General features: G+C 36.8%; 1 long non-coding RNA gene across 18 annotated transcripts in view; it reads right to left on the reverse strand.

Annotated features, from left to right (window-relative positions):
* LOC147343611 (uncharacterized) overlaps positions 1-21,145 on the reverse strand; it is a 729,471-nt gene that overhangs the window by 305,627 nt on the left and 402,699 nt on the right. The window lies entirely within an intron of this gene.

The raw sequence follows: 21,145 nt of genomic DNA on the forward strand, positions 1-21,145 counted from the left end.
TATATATAGCATTCTGTACTCTCTGCTTTGATCACTTACAAATATATTTCAGCATTCAAACTGCTATTACAGAAACCTGTTTCATTCGCTGGGAGATAGAGAGAGAGAGAGAATGTCTACACTTGATAATATTCCATTTGGCTATGTATCCTATATTGATGGACATTAATTTTATTCCCTCATCTTTTGTTTTTTACAAATAATGCCACACAAAAGAATGTTGTGCATGTTTTTTTTTTCCTATTTGGGGAGGTGAATCTTCCAGCTATATTTATAGAAATGAGAATGCTAAGGCAGGGAGTAAACAGAGGGATGATTTTCTTAGCTAATTCCCCTGCACAAGGGTTTTATCAATTTGATTCCCACCTACAATGTATCAGAGTGCCTGATTTTCCACATCCTGCTTAAGAGTGATTTTTCAGAGTTTGTAATATTTGCCAATCTGATATGTGAGAAATAATATTCAGTTCTAAAAGTCTTCTAACTATAGAAAATTAACAGGCATTACAGAAGGAATAATAATACGTTCTGAATTTTATAGTTTTGGAAATGCTCTATTGTTTAGAAATAGCTCTTTAGTGCCCTCAATTTGCAGACCAACTTTTAAAATACCAATAACAGGCACTGCAGCATTGCTTCATTTGCCAGCCAGGGAAAGAGCTTAAAGAGTTCTCTGTGCTCTCCAAAGAGAAAATTTATAAAGTAAACCATATATGTCATGGGGAATTGAAGATCACTAATAAGCTGTTTCTGCCCTAACTCTGCACATGATATGGTTGCATATGAAGCAAAATAGTCATGCTGTTCCAACTTAAGCATATAAATGCTTCTTTCATTTTTAGAAACAAGATGACTGATTCTCTTCTAAAATAATTATCAATCTCTTAAGATTTAACATTGAGTATACCATCCATTGCAATTAACCAAGAAGTAAAACAATAATGGCTTTTTTCTTGTCATGGAACAATGGGATTTCATCTAGATTTTCTGATTAATTTGGTGCTTTACTTTGTTATTATAGCTCAATTTATGTAGCTTTTCTGTCCATTCCTTGAAGGCACTTTTATCATCCATGAAAACCCAAAATCAAGAGAAAAATATTTCAATATTCATTTTCCCCCACAGGGATACTTGTACTGCTCCACTGCAAGTAACTATTTAGAACAGGCACTTTCGATGCTATGAAATGCCAGAAAGCAAGTGCTGTTTTTTTCTTACCACTATTTTTTACTTCTCAGGAAATAAATGAAAATTAACTCAAATTACTTATTACTGTCACTAATATTGATTATCCAATTATCTAAACAACAAAACAAAGGCAATTCTGTTCTATTATGCTAGAAAATAAATTATCATTAATAATATTCTTGAGAATAAGGGACTATTATAGTCTAGATCATTTTTAAAGACAGTACTTCGGTGTCAAATTATTTTATTTCTTAGTTTTGTAGCTTCATTCTCATTTTTATACTTTTTTTTCCCTAAAGAGAACCAGGACTAAACAAAAACGTTACCTTCACATCCAGTCTTGGAGAAATCAAACTAATAGTAATATATGCTTCATACTAACAGTAATAACTGCATTTATTTGCCATAAATCCTCGCTAACTTCTATTAATAAATAAGGTACATTCCAGTGATGTTTTAGATCCTAGATAAACACAGTCTATACAGATCATAATGTAAACTTGTGTGTTTTAGTCTAAAAGCAAAAGATATCCTGAGCAGGGGAAGAGGGGCTGGGTGTTAAAATAGACATGTTGTTGCTTTATAGGTTAACTGCTGGTAACAGGTAACAGGTATACGTTACCTACACACATTACCTAAAGTATGCAGGTGTAGGTTAATTATTTGTAATAGGTAAAAGTGGAGGGAAAAAAACCTGTGTGGGTGAGGTAAAATTGTTACTCCTAAAGATTATGTGTTATGTGTGTAATTTCCAAAGATCTGGAGAGAGTGGTGATGATAATAAAATATCCAGGTTTAGCTTGGCACAGTCTTGTCTCTTTAAACATCTCTGTTTTCCCAGCTGAGTGTTTCTATGCTGCACTCAGTTGAGCTCTCAGACACAAAGAGAAACTGAAGAAATCCTCCTTCCACCACTTAAATGCCTGAGGAAGCCGTGTCCCTTATGCATGAGGTTTTCTTCCGAAGTATCTGGTTCCCTAAATTAATCCACACTCATGATTCCAGTCCTCCACAGGGCTTCAAATATATACTATCTTCTAAAATTCAGGTAACCTCCTCCTCCCCCAAAAACCTCTCCACCTCCTTTTCAAGATCCTTCACAATTTCAGTTTTACCTTATCTTTCAGCTCAGCTCCTCTCACACATTTCCATCGCATAATACAGAAGACACAGCAGGCAACTTTCCCTTCTTGGTATATGCCAGGCATTCTTGTGCCTTCTTGTTTTGATTTTAATTCCTTCTGTTTAAAACTCCCCCTTCCACTTCTCTGTCTCTCCCCTTGTATCTGGGCATAGCTGTGAGATTAGTTCCAGTCAATATAACTAGGAATTAGGAGCGTCCCTAGTAATTAGGAGGGTCCCTTCGATATGACCAGGCATTTAAGAAGTGGTTGTACCTTCCCTATATTTTCTAACCTGCTACTAAGTAAATTCAGAGATTTGGAGGTCCTGCTGCTGCTGCTGCTAAATCACTCCAGTCGTGTCCGACTCTGTGCGACCCCATAGACGGCAGCCCACCAGGCTCCCCCATCCCTGGGATTCTCCAGGCAAGAACACTGGAGTGGGTTGCCATTTCCTTCTCCAATGCATGAAAGTGAAAAGTGAAAGGGAAGCTGCTCAGTCGTGTCCGACTCTTAGTGACCCCATGGACTGCAGCCTACCAGGCTCCTCCATCCATGGGATTTGCCAGGCAAGAGTACTGGAGTGGGGTGCCATTGGAGGTCCTAGGAAGGAGCAAACTACAAAAAGAACAAAACCCAGGTTCCCAAATCAATGTAGGTAGGGTAACTACTCAATTGTATGCACACCCTCACTGGTCTGTCATATGTGCAATAAAAAATCATCTATTAGTAAACCAGTCACATTTTATAGTTGACTCATTATAACCATTTCAAAACCCCAATATTATATAATATATTCTAAGTAATGGAGAAGGCAATGGCACCCCACTCCAGTACTCTTGCCTGGAAAATCCCATGGATGGAGGAGCCTGGTAGGCTGCAGTCCATGGGGTCAGGAGGTGGGTCATGGAGAAGACAATGGCAACCCACTCCAGTACTCTTGCCTGGAAAATCCCATGGATGGAGAAGCCTGGTAGGCTGCAGGCCATGGGGTTGCTAAGAGTCAGACATGATCGAGCGACTTCACTTTCACACATTGGAGAAGGAAATGGCAACCCATTCCAGTGTTCTTGCCTTGAGAATCCCAGGGACGGGGGAGCCTGATGGGCTGCCGTCTATGGGGTCGCACAGAGTCGGACACGACTGCAGCGACTTAGCAGCAGCATCAGCAGCAATTCTAAGTAAAGAGGATCATTTACAATTTAAACTGGGCAATGTACATCTAATATTCAACTTCTATTAATTCAAGAACATTAAAAGTTATTAAATAGACTCTACTATGAGTAATATACTATACAAATCACCATAGAAACTTCCCAAACGAGTGTCCTTGCATTAGACAAGTTTAAAAAGATGATGACAAACTGAGAAGTTAGATTACTTTCTTCTTCCATTTTTAAGGAAAATCTTGGTTATATAAAAAAGAAACTTTTCCCTCAATATAAAATATTTTTAATCTAATAGAGAAATCAATTAGATAACAAAAGAAAAAAGATAATTGAAACTCTATAACAAGATCTTAACTATTTTTTTTAGTGAGGAAAACAAAGTTTCTTAGCAACTGAAATAATTCTGTTAAGAGGAAAAAATAGGATCTAAAAATAAAAACTTCAATTTACAACAAACAGACACTCTCAGAGCCAGTGTTCCCTGGAGTAACAAGGTATCAATATAAAACTCACAAGACTACTTGTAATTTTAGTTATTTATGCCATTTTGGGCCAACAGTTTTCCACAGTCCTGGCTGGCTCTATACCATATTAGTATCTAAATATAATACAGTCAGAATAAAACTGCTTTAATTGAGCATACCAGAGACAATCACCAGATTGGCCCAGGAGTGTGTCCTCGTGTGCTGTTATAAGACAGCAGGATCCTTCCTGATTTTAATCCTATGAAACAAATCACTTATGTAATGGCAAGAACTTCTTGTTCTCACTTAGGAACTCTGTACCTTTACATAGAAATCCAGCTCCAGTTAATTAAAGCCCTCAAATCTGCCTAAGAATAGCACATCTGCAAATCAAGGGAAGAATCACATACTGCAATACAGAACAATAATTTAATTACAACTCAAAATTTTTCCACTAAATTTTTTCACCTTAAGTCACAAACTTAACACACATTGTTTAATTTGAACACTTAAGGAAAACAGACACTGAGGGAAAACAGTTCTTTAATCCGTTAAAGTGGAACAGACATTTCATCCATAGTGGTACTTCCTCAGTGAATGTTCAGTTTTCCATTTGTTCTTGAATTAAGATTTATTCTTTATCAAAATGATATTCAAGACCAACTTGGCTCAAATCTGAGTCATTAAATGAAAATCTAAAATTGTTTGGAACAGTGATGTCTCTTAGTCTGAGAAAGTATTCTTGTTTTGGTTGTACGTAAACCCTGTCATATTCAAATATATCATTTGTAATTCCCAGCTCAATTTCTCTGTATTCTCAATGCCAGAGGCAAAGAGATAATGACCTCTCATCAACACAAAAACTTACATTACTAAGTGACACACCATACTATATCCGTATAAAGTTTATCAGTGAAAAAAAATCCCATTTTTCTTTGCTGCTGCTAAGTCACTTCAGTCATGTCCGATTCTGTGCAACCCCATAGACGGCAGCCCACCAGTTAATGGGTTACTGTTATTATATATGTATGTTCTTTTTCTGGTTTTGTTTTGAAAAGTACTTTTAACTATTGGCTTTAATTCTCTCTTGTATTTATATTCAAGTTGCTATTATTGACTCCATGTAAAGTTTAAAAATATATATAAACATATATAAAATATATACACGTGTGTAGGTCATCTGCATTTTCTCTTTGGATAAATGTCTACTCAGATTTTCTGCCCATCCTTTAATCAGGTTAATTTTTCTTTTATGTTGGTTGTATGAGCTGTTTTGTATATGTAGGACATTAATCCTTTACCAGTTATATTATTTGTAAATATTTTCTCCCATTCAGTAGGTTGTCTTTTCATTTTGTTGATGGTCTTCCTTGCTGTGCAAAGTTTCTGAGTTTAATTAGGTTTCATTATTTTTGCTTCTATCTACTTTAGGAGATAGATCAAAAAATATATTGCTGCTATTTATATTAAAGAGTGTTGTGCCTATGCTTTCTTTTAGGAGATTTATAGTAGCTGGACTCAAATTTAGTCTTTAACCCATATTGAGTTTATTTTTGTATATACTGTTAGAGAATTTCTAATTTCATTCTTTTACATGTAGCTGTCCAGTTTTTCCAGCATCACTTATCAAAGTGATAAGTGATTTTTCTATCATATATTTTTCTTTAGGCACACCTTTTTTTTTTAAATTTGTGTACAATGTGAATGTATTATTACTACTGAATTTACACTTAAATATGGTTGACTGTAAATTCTATGTTACATGTACTTTACAACAATTAAAAAAAAATTTAAACACCTAGATAGCAGTCCAGCCCAGTGCTAAATCAGACCAGACTTTGCTTTGAAGTCTTCCCCTGTTTGCAATAATCTTTAGTGTGAACTTCTTGGTGCCGAAGGAGGTGGGACTTTTGGCTAAAGCCTCTCCCACAACTGACACATTCATAAGGCCTTTCCCCAGTGTGAACTCTCCACTGTTTAATGAGGCTGGAGTTGTACCTAAAGACTTCCCCACATTCTCTGCACTCATAAGGCTTTTCTCCAGTGTGGACTCTCTGATGAATAATGAGGGTGGACCTGCCCATAAAGAATTTCCCACATTTGCTACATTCATGTTTTTTCTCTGGTGTGGACATTTTGGTGCCGAATGAGGTAGGAGTTTTGACTGAACAGTCTACCACATACACTGAACTCATAAGGCCTTTCTCCAGTGTGTGATTTCTCCGATGCCTAATGTAATTTGAGTTGTGTCTAAAGAAAATATATTGCATGATTTTCTTTAGGCAGAATTATCGTATGCTTTTCCTATCATACATTTTTGCCTCCTTTCTTGTAGGTTAACTAATAAGAAGTACAGGAATTTATTTCTGGGCTCTCTATCCCTGTTTCATTGATCTAAGGGTCTTTCTTATGCCAGTACTATACTGTTTCGATTACTGCAGATTGCTGTATCTTTGTAGTATAGTCTGAAGTCAGGGAGCATGATTCCTCCAGCTCTGTTCTCTATCTCAAGATTGTTTCTTCTTTCTCAAGATTCTTTTGAATATTTGGGGCCTTTTCTATTTCCATACAAAATTTTAAATTATTTGTTCTAGTTCTTATAAAACTGCCCTTGATATTTTGATAGGGATTGCACTGAACATGCGAAGGCAATGGCACCCCACTCCAGTACTCTTGCCTGGAAAATCCCATGGATGGAGGAGCCTGATAGGCTGCAGTCCAGGCAGTCTCGAAGAGTCAGACACAACTGAGCGACTTCACTGTCACTTTTCACTTTCATACATTGGAGAAGGAAATGGCAACCTACTCCAGTGTTCTTGCCTGGAGAATCCCAGAGATGGGGGAGCCTCGTGGGCTGCCATCTATGGGGTCGCACAGAGTCGGACACGACTGAAGTGACTTAGCAGCAGCAGCAGCAATACTAAGGGAAATTCATTCAATTTTTCATCATCAAGAATTATGATAGCTGTAGGGTTTTTTATGTGTTCCTCATCAAGTCAAAGACATGTTTCTTTATTCCTAGTTTTTTGAGAGGTTTATTTTCTTTTTTAATCAAGAAAGTGCTGTATTTTGTCAAGTGCTAATTTTGCATCAATGAATGTGGTCATGTGACTTTCTTTAGCCTATTGCTAAGGTAGATTTCACTAATTAATTTATTAATGATGATGCAGACTTGCATCTCTGAAAAAATTCTCTCTTGGATTTGGTACATAATTCTCTTTATATATTTCTAAATTGTATTTGTCAGTCTGTTATGAATTACTTCTGTATCTATACTGATGAGGGATATTGGCCTTCAGTTTATGGTGTTAATTTTTTTCTATTGTTGATATCACAGTAATACTCCCCTCAGAATTGAGTTTAGAAGAGCTCTTTATTTTTCTATTTTCTAGTACAGATTGTGTAAACTTGGTGTTAATTCTGCTTTAAATGTCTATAGACTTCTCTGTGAATCATTTGACAAAGAAATTTTTTGTGTGGGGGGGGTGCGGGGAGGGAGATTTCAACTCATAATTTAAATTCCTTAAAAATTATAAATCTATTTAAATTATTTCATAGTAAGTGAGTTATGGGCACTTGCACTTTTTGAGAAATCATTCTATTTGATCTCAGTATTCTTTTATTGTCCTTTAAAAATCTGCAAGAGATCTAGTGATATGCCCTTTTTCATTCTCATATTAATAGTTTCTTTTTTACTTTGTAAGTTCTGCTAGAAGTTTGACAATTTTACTGTTGTCTTCAAATAATCAACTTTTGATTTATTGATTTTCTATAAGTATGTTGTTGCTTACATTTTCTGCTTATTTTGAGTGTATTTTGCCTTTGATGTTTTTAGTTTATTGAGTATGAGTCGTAGATTACTGATTTGAGACTTTTCCCTTCTCTAATATGTTCACTTACTGCTATCAATTTTCCCCTCAGCACTGCTTTAGCTGTGTCCCCAAAATTTTAGTATGTTTTATTTTTATTTTCATTTGGTTCAATATTTTTTCTTCCCTTATGACTTTCTTTATAATTTATAAATTATTCATAAATTTGTTGTTTAGATTTCAAATGTTTGACAATCTTCCTGTTATCTTTATAGTTTGATTCACTTGTAGTCAGAGAATATATTGTGCATGATTTCAATTTAAAAAAATGTGTTGGAGTTGTTTTTTTTTTTTTTATGACCAAGGACATGGTCTACTTTGGTTTATCACATTGTGTGCACTTGAAAGAAAGTCAATTGTGTCATTGTGAAATAATGTGTTCTGAATGTGGATTATGTCCTGTTTGATGAAGGAGTTCTTCTATATCCCTGCTGATTTTCTGCCTAGATATTCTATCAACTGAGAGGAGTGTTGGTTTCTCCAATTACAACGCTTTTGAAAACATACTCTAAAATGGTTGCTTTGATTCATTTCATGAAGGTGAATATTATACCTTAAACCATTACTCTTTTAGAATTTCATTTTTTTAATAACAGAGCAATGCAATGTTTTAAGCAATCTATTTTCCTCTAAATAATTCATTTTTTATCCTTATACCTATGAATTGTAGGTTACACTCTACTTCAGAGGAGGAAGAGTATAGCAAGACTACTTGTTGGCTTTTTCTTCAAAAAAACTTTTAAAACTCACTGTAAAGACATTTTACATGGGAGACAAGGTTTCTCAAATCTCTTTGAAAACGGAATACTAGAACAAGAAAGAACTCAAGAAACAAAAGTTAATTTATAAATAACAGATTAAGAAGAATGTATGGCAAAATGAAAGTCACTTTTCTACCCCAAAGGAAATGAAGATTCTCTGTACTGAGGATAGAGGGAAAAGTCATAAATCCATAGGGTTAGACAAAGCTTTGCATCCCTGGTATAGGTTGTATTGTGAGAATCATTGAACTCAGAATCTGGTAAAATATGCCAGACTGGCTAATGAAAGAAACCAAGGATCAGATAAGAAAAAGGTATATCTTATTCTATGCAAATATGAAGAGATGACACCTGAATCAAGCAGCCTTCACGTCTCCAAACACTGACATTTCTAATAAAACTCTCCAAAATGTAAATGGAATTCCAGGAAGAAACTGGAATTGACTGTGTTTACCCAGAAGTACATGAGATTAAACTTTTAGCCACCAAAATAGAATAGCAGTTAATATTATAAATCAAATTGATATAGAAAAACAAATCTACATTTTTCCCCCTAAACTAAAGTGCGTAAGCTGTGAAATGCGGACTCACTGCAACTATATGCATCAACATAGACTAAAAGCATCCTGAATCATGCCAGAGTCCATGTACCCCTCCCATCCCTGACTGAAGGATGTGGTAAGATTCAGAGTTCTAAGATCCATAAAAGAGTAAGAATTAGAAATAGGATGACAGAGGAATTTAAAAAAAGAAAAGGAAACTTATTTGGAAATTTAAAATGTTGAAATGTTAATGGTTTGAGATGTATCAAAATTTCCAAAATTTCCAAAAAATTCTTTCTCCTATCTTAAAATATGTTTTTTTCAGGGCTTTCAGGACAAAAAGTTCATATACTCCAGCCTAGTTCTCAGGACTCTAAAAATATCAATAACTCAATAGTCTATTTCTCTGTATGGCAAGTATATCTAAGTTATAACTCAAGTTCATATGTAAAAACTCTAATAGGAATAAGCAAAAATGTTTGGTAGAATGAAAATCAACAAAAATCAGATATAAATAGTTTTGTTTAACTTCCAGTTCTATCTCTCAAACAGGTAAAATGGGGAGAAAAATTCCATCATTAGAGTGCCATTTTGAAAGCAGAGCACATAGAACCTGCTTCATAGATGCTAGTTTTGTTATATTTTTTCTTAATCCAATCAATTAGCACCTCTTTGTTAATAAGACTGGATATATGCCTTAAACTTTGTTAAAAACATCAATACTTGCTCTTCCTATGATAAAACGTTATAGTGCCAAATAAATGAGGTTTGTATGTGACAGCCTTCTGGATATTCAAAATTATACTATACAAATAAAATACAACCTTTCTTAGTATATCATGGTTATTACACTCTTGGTTGAATAGAAACCTAAATTTCTCACTAAACACTAAGTTCTTAATAAGGAAAATCAATTTCAAAAATAATGAGTTTTTATACTAAAATTGGCACAGAATACATGTGTCTTAGTCGCTCAGTCATGTCCACCTCTTTGCAATCCCATGGGGTGTAGCCCACCAGGCTCCTCCATCCATGTGATTTTTCCAGGCAGGAATATTGGAGTGGGTTGCCATTTCCCTCTCCAGGGGATCTTCCTGACCCAGGAATCGAACCTGGGTCACCTGCATTGCAGGCGGACTCTTTACTGTCTGAGCTGCCAGGGAAGCCCAGATATATACATGTCATATATGTAAATTAATACTTTAGAATTATAAAGCAGACAAACCACTTTTAACATACAGTTAGGCATTCTTTAAAAATTTCAGAGAGTCCAACTTTCTATTCTGAATATACTGTCAATTTTAAATTCTCTCTCTCTCTCCCCTTCTCCACTCCCATCCTTTTCCTCAACAATGCTCAATCAGATCTGCACAAACTTTGCCAGGTTCGGGGCTGCAAGAGATCCATAAATATTTACACTATTTAAAGTTTCAGTTTAGAGGTTAAAAAAAAAAAATGATCGCTATGTGCTTGCACCACTAGGGTGGTTGAATAGATTGTAAATTAAACCAGTGTACCTCAAAAAGCAGCCAGTTACATCATTCCAGCATTTATTATAAGCATCTTCTTGTTTCTCATATTTGGGATCATGGTAAGTTGGAAACTTTTAGTTTTTAGGTCATAGAAATAAACATTTTTCAAACACAGAAACTAAATCAATTCTAAAGCACTGCTTTTTATTACTTGTACTTTATCTGCATAATCATATGTGCATACACACATAAAAGTATTAAGCTAAGTCTTTGATCTACAATTACCAATTTTGTGTTTCTTTGGCTTGACTATAGCATATCTACCATAAGCTTATTACCTTTTGGAAGTAAGTTGTGTTCAACTCAGTATCACCGTCATGAATTTTATTCAAAATTATGTATGGAATTAGAGAAACATCCACTTTCACATTTGTAATACTTTGTGCAGTTCAAGTTAATAACTTTTATTTCTAAAACTCATAACCCCCTAGACATAAGATACACACTCCTATACATTCAAAGATAAGAGAGCAATTAGAATACAGTCTCAACGTCCACTTTCACATTAGTAATACTTTGTGCAGTTCAAGTTAATAACTTTTATTTCTGAAACTCATAACCCCCTAGACATAAGATACACACTCCTATACAAAGATAAGAGAGCAATTAGAATACAGTCTCAAAAGCAAGACTTTGACTTTATTCCTTGCTCAGCATCTGTTACTATTCTAAGTGACAATTTAATAATTATTTCTATATTACCATCATTTGGTGCTAGACCTGTCATGGTGACTCAAATGATTTTACATTTGATCAGAATAATGCATGTTTGAAAACCAGCAACAATTTTTTTTAAGAAGTGGTAATAGAACTGCTGGGGGTACAGCTAACAGTCAAATACTCTATGCTATTTCATAAAGAAAGGCCAGATTCTAAATAGTAACACTTGCATGTAATTTGAGGGGGAGGACTCTGATTTCTCTTGTCTAGAGGGAATAAGAGAAAGACAAAATACAAAGTAAATAATGGGTTTTAAAATAATTACAGATAACTCACAATTATCCATGCAAATTTGTACTCGTTGCCAGAAGCAAGGTGAAGACCCTAAATTAGCTGGGCTGCTGAGGTCTGGATGGTGCAGCCTCTATGCAGATAGCTGGGCCCTGTCACCCTCTGTCAGGATGCTCACACACTTGTTTCTTCAACAAATGAAAGGAGAAGCATCAGAGGAGAAGGGCTGCCTTTGCTCCTTCTTCATCATCTCTAAGCAGAAAGGTTTTCCCCATTGTCCGTTAGCCAAAAAGGATCTAGGTTTGGTTTTATTCATTCATTCCTAAAATATTTTTCAAGTAGTTACTATACACTGGAAGATATTCTAAGTTGTACAGCTATATCAGTAAAAAAAAAAAAAAAAAGAGAGAGAGAAAATTCTGCCCATCTTGGGCTTACATTATCAATTTACTTATAAGTATTTACCTATGTTCATCCTGCTTATTTAACGTCTATGCAGAGTACATCCTGTGAAATGCTGGGCTGGATGAAGCACAGCTGGAATCAAGATTGCCAGGAGAAATATCATCAACCTGAGATAGGCAGATGATACCACCATAGTGGCAGAAAGTGAAGAGGAACTAAAGAGCCTCTTGATGAGGTGAAAGAGGAGAGTGAAAAAGATGGCTCAAAACTCACCATTCCAAAAACCAAGATCATGGCATCTGGTCCCATCACTTCACGACTTAATAACTGAACAACAACAAAATGCTCACTACCTCATTCTTCGGGCTATGCTTTTCCCAAACATCTAGTTTTTATTTTCAAGACTTCTCCAAAGCAGAAAAAAAATCACTTTATTAAATAAGTTCTTGAAGTATAGAAAATTAAGTATGATGGGCTTTTAAAAGGGAAGTCTCAGGTTCTTCTCGTCTTAGTGAGAGGCACAACGGATGCTCTGGTGATGAGAACCAATAAACCAATATTCTCATTCATAAACCCAAGTTTGAAGCACTGATCAAATGCACAAAATTCTTACCCTTCCTATCTAGAGGGGGCTAAAGGACAATGAAAAGCACTGGAAGGGTTAGAATGGTAAAAGAGGCCCAGTTCTCATCTTAACTGTTCAAACCACATGCACACACAAACATACAGCCATCACCATGTGAGGGGATGCATATGTTAGACAGCTTGACTGTGACACTTATTTCACCATGTATATGCATATCAGAACATCCTCCACCTTGAATATACACAATTTTTATTTAAGTACACCTAATAAAGCTATTAAAAAATACAAAAACTATTTTAAAGCGAGTCCCAGTTAAGTGTTGAGCAAGCACAAGAGAAAATGGCTCAGGGAAGCAGGAGAGCAATAAGGCCAGAAGCACTTTGGCATGGCCCTCACATAAACGCGCCAACTTTTATTTCACCTTTTCAAATATAGAGTAACTAGAGCAAGGTAGTAGGGGGAAAATGAGCAGCTATTTCCTGGCCTTTTAGAAAATGACTCTACTCAAGTCATCCTTGCCCTTTGCTGAAAAGAACCCTAAGCAGGCTTTTGCCTGGGGGAAAAGTCATGTACTTTTCCACGTGGAGAAAGAGCACTCTTTGATTCTTCAACTGCTACTTTCCTGTATAAAGTGAGGAAATTAGTTACTTGGAATGTTCTTTCTATCCCAAGTCTGCTCTGTATGACCCCTTAGCTCACTAAGAGGCATTCAGATAAATATCACCAAAACTCCCCCTTCCCCACATGCTGCTAGTTATATATAAACTATTTAAAAATAAAATTGAGCCCACTTTTTAAAAATAAAAATTGAAATGATGGTGTCTTCAGTGCTTAACTTTAACTTATAAAAATTACGTAAACTTAACAAATCTAGAAATTGTACATACTTCAGTTCAGTTGCTCAGTTGTGTCCGACTCTTTGTGACCCCATGAATCACAGCATGCCAAGCCTCCCTGTCCATCACCAACTCCCAGAGTTCACCCAAACTCATGTCCATTGAGTTGGTGATGCCATCCAATCATCTCATCCTCTGTTGTCTGCTTCTCCTGCTGCCCCCAATCCCTCCCAGCATCAGGGTCTTTTCCAATGAGTCAACTCTTCGCATGAGGTGGCCAAAGTACTGGAGCTTCAGCTTCAGCATCAGTCCTGCCAATGAACACCCAGGACTGATCTTTAGGATGGACTGGTTGGATCTCCTTGCAGTCCAAGGGACTCTCAAGAGTCTTCTCCAAAACCACAGTTCAAAAGCATCAATTCTTCAGTGCTCAGCTTTCCTTCACAGTCCAACTCTCACATCCATACATGACTACTGGAAAAACCATAGTCTTGACTAGACGGACCTTTGTTGGCAAAGTAATGTCTCTGCTTTTTAATATGCTGTCTAGGTTGGTCATAACTTTCTTTCCAAGGAGTAAGCATCTTTTAATTTCATGGCTGAAATCACCATCTGCAGTGATTTTGGGGCCCCAAAAAATTAAGTCTGACACTGTTTCCCCATCTATTTCCCATGAAGCGATGGGACCAGATGCCATAATCTTCGTTTTCTGAATGTTGAGCTTTAAGCCAACTTTTTCACTCTCCTCTTTCACTTTCATCAAGAGGCTTTTTAGTTCCTCTTCACTTTCTGCCATAAGGGTGGTATCACCTGCATATCTGAGGTTATTGATACTTCTCCCAGCAATCTTGATTCCAGCTTGTGCTACCTCCAGCTCAGCATTTCTCATGATGTACTCTGCATATAAGTTAAATACACAGGGTGACAACATACAGCCTTGACATACTCCTTTTCCTATTTGGAACCAGTCTGTTGTTCCATGTCCAGTTCTGTTGCTTCTTGACCTGCATATAGGTTTCTCAAGAAGCAGGTCAGGTGGTATTCCCACCTCTTTCAGAATTTTCCACAGTTTATTGTGATCCACACAAATATTTTAAAAATAAAATTACATAGCTAAAAGAGTTGTATAAGTATATATTTGATTCATATGAGATTTTCCTTATCAATAAGGCCAAATGATATCCCAGTAAGGGAGAGGCGGCTTTCAAAACTTTTCTGAATAATATTCAAATAGTTTTGATGTAATACAATTTTTTGGAATAAATACTATACAATTCTGTGATAATAATAAGATTGATTATAAACATTTATAATACTGATATAATGGTATAATGGCAAATGACCTTCATGATCTATGTTTTATTATGGGGACTTTTATTTGTTTGCTCAATAAATATTTTTTATCCAGTTCCTATGACCTTATCATGATGCCACTCAAAGAGAATGCAGAGATGACCAAGAAATACTCTTTGCTCTCAAAAAGTGTAGTCAAGGAAAAACACAACATATATGCAATTAAATATTTAATCCTAATATTAAAATGAGCTGATACTGTATCTACTGTGTTCCCACAATGAAAAATTAGAAAATTTGAACACACAGGTATCCAGTCAAATTCCAACAGTCTCTACTGCCTCTCAATTTTTTTTGTTATAGTAGTGCCAACATCTGCTGGATCATCGAAAAAGCAAGAGAGTTCCAGAAAAACATGGATTTCTGCTTTATTGACTATGCCAAAGCCTTTGACTGTGTGGATCACAATAAACTGTGATAGATGGGGAAACAGTGGCTGACTTTATTTTGGGGGGTTCCAAAATCACTGCAGATGGTGATTTCAGCCATGAAATTAAAAGATGCTTACTCCTTGGAAGGAAAGTTATGACCAACCTAGACAGCATATTAAAAAGCAGAGGCATTACTTTGTCAACAAAGGTCCATCTAGTCAAGGCTGTGGTTTTTCCAGTGGTCATATATGAATGTGAGAGTTGGACTATAAAGAAAGCTGAGCGCCAAAGAATTGATGCTTTTGAACTGTGGTGTTGCAGAAGACTCTTGAAAGTCCCTTGGACTGCAGGGAGATCCAACCAGCCCATCCTAAAGGAAATCAGTCCTGGGTGTTCATTTGAAGGACTGATGTTGAAGCTGAAACTCCAATATTGGCCACCTGATGTGAACAGCTGACTCATTTGAAAAGACCCTGATGCTGGGAAAGATTGAGGGCAGGAGGAGAAGGGGATGACAGAGGATGAGATGGTTGGATGGCATCACCGACTCAATGGACATGAGTTTGGGTAAACTCTGGGAGTAGGTGTTAGACAGGGAGGCCTGGTGTGCTGCGGTTCATGGGGTTGCAAAGAGTGCGATGCTACTGAGCAACTGAACTGAACTGTTCCTTTTCCTTCTAGATTCTATTATAACTTTATATATGCTAGTAATAAGTATGCTTATATTGGTGGAAATATGAATTAATTAATACCATTTCTTTAATATAGCTTTAGGTCTAGCAAAAAATTACACAAAAATTATAAAGTTCTAATATACTTCATTTCTCCCACTCCACCACCCCCAGTTTCCTCTATTCCTAACATCTTTTATTAGTGTGGTATACTTGTTATAATTGATAAATAAATAGTGATACATTAGTATTAACTAAGATCTATAATTTACATCAATTCATTCTTTGTATTGTACAGTTTTATGGGTTTTGACCAATGTAAACTGTTATGTATCCACCATTACATTATCATACAGAAGAATTTCACTGTCCTAAAAATCCCGTGTTCTACCTCTTCATCCCTTGTTTTCTTTTTTCTGAACTCATAGCAACAACTGATCTATTTACTGTCTCTAGTTTTGCCTTTTCCAGAATTTCATATCGTGTGTAGCCTTACACCACTGGCTTCTTTCACTTGACATAATGCAATAAGTTTCTTCCATATCTGTTTGTGCCTTGATAGCTTGTTTCCCCTTATCATTGAATAGTATTCCATTATATGGCCATACTGCAGTTCACTTACCCATTCACCTATTGAAAGACATTTTAGTTGCTTCCCATTTTTGCCAGTTATAAATAAATCTGCTATAAATATTCATGTGCAGGATTTTGTGTGAACATAAGTTGTTAACTCCTTTGGGTAAGTACTAAATAGCACACAATACCTAACAAAATGTCAACAAATACAGGGTAATGTGGTGATTATTACCATGGTAAACAAGGAGATAAGCAGTGCTATGTAACAGGGCACTCAGACAAAGCCTCAGATAAGGTAACACTGGAGAGACACATAGGAAGGGAGGAAGTCAATGGACATCTATGGGAAGAGCACTTCCAGGAGAGAATAGTAACTACAGGAGCCCTAAGGACAACAGTGCTTGTTATTTAAGAATGGAAGAGGTCAGAGTCAATGAGTGAGTAAAATAAAGTGAAGTTGCTCAGTCGTGTCCAACTCTTTGCGACCCCATGAACTGTAGCCCCCCAGGCTCCTCCATCCATGGGATTTTCCAGGCAAGAGTACTGGAGTGGGTTGCCATTGCCTTCTCCAGAGGATCTTTCTGGCCCAGGGATCGAACCCCGGTCTCCCACACGGTCAGCAGACGCTTTACCTTCTGAGCCACCAGGGAAGTCTAATGAGTGAGTGGTAAGAATGAAATCTGATAGGTGGTGGTGGCCAATGAAGGTCTAGGTAGGACATTGGGAGATTTGGGACTTACTCTGAGATAGTAATATTGATGAACCTTTAGAAACAGGAAAAATTTAAAAAGTACTGCAATTATTCATATAAAAAAAGAATAGTGATTTAGATCATCTTTGTAAGGGTGGAATGCATGAAAAAGGAACAAGTTTTGGTTATGTTTTGAAGGTGTAAGCAATTTGTGATCAATTGCCTAGAGTGAGACTGAAGAGCAGTCAAAGTCACCAATGATTTTATTGTTGTTGCTGTTTGTGGTGAGAAAAATCACATGAGACATTTCCCCCTTTGACTTTGCCATTGATGACACAAATTTAAATCATCAAAAAGAAAAAAAGCTAGTGCCTACCCTCCTTCCACACAGATTATCAGAGAGCATCAATTTGAATCTTTCACCACCTGATTCCCTTGCCTTCATTTCTCTATGCTCTTTGGTAAAAGCAGAAGCCATTTGAATCCTGAACTAGCCTCTTTTATTCTTCTGTACTGTTGGTCATTTAAGAAGTTTACAGACATAGAGTTGACTCAGCTAGCATGGTTCTTATTTACCATGGAAGCAAACTGTGTCCTGGACAAGTTAAACCACTTCTACAGGGCAGCACCTCTAAAAGCCACACTGAGCCTCTTATTAGTCCTAAAAGTAGCAAGCAGGGCCCTTCCCCAGGACCATTTGGGGATATTCTTTCCCCAGATAATCTACTTGGCTTATTATTTCCTTTATACTCAGTATCATCCTATAAATTAGCCTAAGTCTCCACCATTCAATCTACATCTCTGCCTGCTTTATTTTTCTCCATTTACCTAACACAATCTAACATATCCTGTTTTACTTTGTTTCATGTTTGTTATCCGTCTTTCCCACTAGAAAGTGAACTCCATGAGGACGGTCTTTGTTTTGGTCTTGGTATGTCCCAGCACCTAGAATAACCTGACTCACAACAGGTGCCAACTCAGCAGAATGTCTAAGAGAAAGGTAAAACATAATGCTAAATGCTGATAACAACAAAAAGATACTTTAGACAAAACTCATTTTCTTAAATACCAGAGTCCATTTACAAATGTGGAGGATCTATGACAAGCTACATTTGGGAGACGTAAATCTTTCTTTTCACTCCTTTACAGACTTTAAAATACTCATGGTATTTCAAAAGGCACAGTTCATAGTGGAAACCAATTGGGAAAAATACACTATAAAAATTTTCTAGAGTTTATGTCTGTAGTAAAATAAATTTTAGAGCACAATCATAACTCTTGTCTCCTGACAACTGCCGTCTATATACAAATCTGCTCTAGAAATGGGCCAAAGGATACATTGTAGTCAATGTGAAACTTGATTCAAAATGTTTCATTAAAATGTACTCTGAAATATATTTTATTCTGACTTTTACAGTATATTTTTAAATCTCATATCAGATAGGTGGAAACTACTTGTTAAATCATCTATTATTTTAATATATAATTAAATAAAAGCTTTAAAAATACAGAAATGATGCATGACATGTGTTCTTTATAATGGTGTCAAATGAAAGCTTGTATGCCTTGGTTGACATATATTCAAAGGCTAATATAAACAGTTTTCCAACCCAAGAAATAAAATATTAGCTCTTAAATCATGATTTTAGGGACCCAAACCATATGTTGCTGGAAGCAAAAGTTTTTGTACATGCACTTCCAAATTAGAAATGCCACTGACGTAGATTTTGTGACTATGAAATGGATCTATACTGAAATACATGGGTTACGAGTGAGAAGAATTACTTTTTAATTGTACTTCTGTGAAATGGAAAACATTTACCCAAAAATTCATTATAATGCTTTGAAGGACTTTGAAAAATAGGCAACCTTGGAAGGGTTCAGTTCAGTCGCTCAGTCGTGTCCGACTCTTTGCGACCCCAAGAATCACACCATGCCAGGCCTCCCTGTCCATCACCAACTCCCGGAGTTTGCTCAGACTCACGTCCAATGAGTCGGTGATGCCATCCAGCCATCTCATCCTCTGTCATCCCCTTCTCCTCTTGCCCCCAATCCCTCCCAGCACCAGAGTCTTTTCCAATGAGTCAACTCTTCACATGAGGTGGCCAAAGTACTGGAGTTTCAGCTTTAGCATCATTCCCTCCAAAGAAATCCCAGGGCTGATCTCCTTCAGAATGGACTGGTTGGATCTCCTTGCATCCAAGGGACTTTCAAGAGTCTTCTCCAACACCACAGTTCAAAAGCATCAATTCTTCGGTGCTCAGCTTTCTTTATAGTCCAACTCTCACATCCATACATGACCACTGGAAAAACCATAGCCTTGAATAGACGGACCTTTGTTGGCAAAGTAATGTCTCTGCTTTTCAATATGCTATCTAGGTTGGTCACAACTTTTCTTCCAAGGAGTAAGCGTCTCTTAATTTCATGGCTGCAGTCACCATCTGCAGTGATTTTGGAGCCCAAAAAAATGAAGTCTGACACTGTTTTCACTGTTTCCCCATCTATTTCCCATGAAGTGATGGGACCGGATGCCATGATCTTTGTTTTCTGAATGTTGCGTTTTAAGCCAACTTTTTCACTCTCCTCTTTCACTTTCATCAAGAGGTTTTTGAGTTCCTCTTCACTTTCTGCCATAAGGGTGGTGTCATCTGCATATCTGAGGTTATTGATATTTCTCCCGGCAATCTTGATTCCAGCTTGTGCTTCTTCCAGCCCAGCATTTCTCATGATGTACTGTGCATAGCAGTTAAATAAGCAGGGTGACAATATACAGCCTTGACGTACTCCTTTTCCTATTTGGAACCAGTCTGTTGTTCCATGTCCAGTTCCAACTGTTGCTTCCTGACCTGCATACAGATTTCTCAAGAGGCAGGTCAGGTGGTCTGGTATTCCCATCTCTTTCAGAATTTTCCACAGTTTATTGTGACCCACACAGTCAAAGGCTTTGGCATAGTCAATAAAGCAGAAATAGATGTTTTTCTGGAACTCTCTTGCTTTTTCGATGATCCAGCGGATGTTGGCAATTTGGTCTCTGGTTCCTCTGCCTTTTCTAAAACCAGCTTGAACATCTGGAAGTTCACGGTTCACATATTGCTGAAGCCTGGTTTGGAGAATTTTGAGCATTACTTTACTAGCGTGTGAGATGAATGCAATTGTGTGGTAGTTTGAGCATTCTTTGGCATTGCCTTTCTTTGGGATTGGAAGGGTTACTCCCCAACAAAAGCAGCAGATGGAGGAAGGCCTGAACACACCCTCCTATTGGGTTGTGTATTGGGAGGCAGGCACCATGTAAGGAGCAGAAGTTGTTAGTGGGGAGGAAGGGAAGTGCAAACAGGCCCCAGACCAAAGGCAGAAGCAGGAAAAAATTTTTAAGTTGCCTCAAAGGCCATGTATAGTAGATCTGACTCTTTCCCAGAAAATTCTAATTCTTCAGAAAAAAAAATAACAAAATTATTGTTATACCTGATAAAAGAGCCACTGATGGAGCAGAATCTTGCATCCATGTTGGCCTTGATGGAAACAGATGGTCTATATGGTTGCAAAACCAAATAGAAGGGGAAAACCTGGTAAGGTTAGGTCTGAAATCAAGGTTTGGATTGTGAATTGTGTAAATCGAAATATTTAAGGGGCAGAGAGTCTTTTAAGTGAAACCTGGTCTATACTTTGGGATCATCTTAAGGGATCCTTGAGCCCGGCTATAATTCTCTGTTACACCTTAGGATGAATTTTCACCTTAACACTCAGTGCACAGCGAATTTCCTCTGTACCTGCTTAACTATCTGATGCATAGTACAGAGTGGTGATAAACTGGCATGAAAAATTATAGTCTTTAAAACGTTCTATGATGAGTAATACAGATTTGATAGAGCAGGGGAGGAAGGACTGAGTTGAAAATTGATGTTTTATATAATGAATCAGTCACACAGACTATTATATGATTTTTTAGAACAATTAGATCTTTGGAAAGTCTTCAAGAAATAAGCAGCAAGAGAATATTTTGGGTGTTAGTGTTAATACAGCCTTGACTGTCTCACAAAGTCTTTAAAAACTGAGCCATTT

The sequence above is a fragment of the Bos grunniens genome, chromosome 27 (genome assembly GCF_055505025.1).
Source record: "Bos grunniens cultivar Pamir isolate PY7600 chromosome 27, Bosgru_T2T1.0, whole genome shotgun sequence".
Taxonomy (NCBI): Eukaryota; Metazoa; Chordata; class Mammalia; order Artiodactyla; family Bovidae; genus Bos; species Bos grunniens.